The sequence below is a fragment of the Galeopterus variegatus genome, unplaced genomic scaffold, assembly GCF_000696425.1.
Source record: "Galeopterus variegatus unplaced genomic scaffold, G_variegatus-3.0.2 Scaffold474, whole genome shotgun sequence".
In the NCBI taxonomy this organism is placed as follows: domain Eukaryota; kingdom Metazoa; phylum Chordata; class Mammalia; order Dermoptera; family Cynocephalidae; genus Galeopterus; species Galeopterus variegatus.
In genome coordinates this window covers 106,888-108,542 of record NW_007726585.1, presented here as the reverse complement: position 1 = coordinate 108,542, position 1,655 = coordinate 106,888, and positions in this window count along the sequence as shown.

Genomic DNA, 1,655 nt, shown 5'->3' with positions numbered 1-1,655 from the left:
AAACAAACAAACAAACAAACAAAACAAAACAAAAAAACCTGGCCCAGCATGTAAGGAGCTTGGAAGTTGTCATTCTGTCTTAACAACAACTAGAAAGCTAAACAACTGAGAATCAACAACTCTTCTTAGATCCATCTATCAGAGAATGGAGAGGTCACAGGGCAAATTACTGCCCCTCAACCCAAACTGTAGACAAATGGATACAGAGAATCACAACTTGCTGCATCAGAAACCCACAAGCAGAAACCTTTATGGGAACCAGTGCCAGGGTAGAAAAAAACCTGAGCTGTAATTGACAAATTTCTAGAGGCTCAATGTGGACAAGTCTGAGGATTAAAAAGTTCAGGGTGGTGGTGGTGGTGAAGAATGTGTTCTTAATTTGATCGTGATAGTCATTACACAATGCACATGTACACCAAGCCACCACATTGTACACCCTGAATATATTCAATCTTTCATTGACAGATACTTTAATATGAAAACAAAAGCAACAGCAATGCAGAACATCATTCTGTTCTTTACAAGGACTGACCTCAAAAGAAACTATTTTAGCAGAGCCGAACCTACTGGGGTTTTATTATAGCCTAATCAATCCAGGGGAAGGGAAATACCGAACCCCAGCTAGCTCTAGCTTTTCATGTGGGAAAAGGGAAAGACTCAAGGCTAGCCTGCCTGTCCCACTAAAGCAGGGGGAAACTAAGAGGCATTTGTGAAAATCATGGCCCAGGAGGACAAGCCCACTAGAAGCCTGAGACCTAATCATAGGACTATAGAATGTTTCACCTCTTCCTGCACCTGAGCATCACATTACTAAAGACATATTTTTCTCACTTCTTTTAACCCAGCACATCATGTCTAGCTTTCAACAAAAAATTACAAGGCATGCTATGAGGGAAAACCCTCCCACAATTTGAAGAGACAGAGAAACCATCAGAATAAGACTTAGATATGGCAGAGATGCTGTAATTATCAGACCAGGAATTTGAAATAACTATAATTAACATGCTAAGCGTTCTAACGGAATAAGTAGACAACATGCAAGAACAGGTGAGTAATATAAGCAGGGACATAGAAACTTTAAGAAAGAATCATGAAGAAATGCTAGAAATCAAAAACACAATAATGAAAAATGCCTTTAATGGGCTCATTAGTAGACTGGGACACAGCTGAGGAAGGAATCAGTGAGCTTAAAGATATGTGGGTACTTCAAAAAGTTCATGAAAAGATCTGTATCATCTTTTAATTCTATTTCCCATGAACTTTTTGAAGTACCCACATATGTCACTAGAAACTTCCCAAATGAAAAGCAAAGGAAAAAAAAAAAAAACCCAAACAATAAAAAACCAAAACCCAACAGAACCGAACATCTAAGAACTGTGGGACAACTATAAAAGATGTAACATACGTGTAATGAGAATACCAGAATAAAGAGAGAAAAAAACAGAAGAAATTTTCAAGCAGAAATGACTGAGAATTTCCAAAGTTAATGTCAGACACCAAACCACAGATTCAGGGAACTTAGAGAACATCAAGCAGGATAAATGCTCAAAAATCTTCAACTAGACATATTATATTCAAATGGCACTTAAAGATCATCTTGCAAGGAGCCAGAGGAAAAAAATACCCTACTCATACTGGAGCTAGGAGAAGAATCA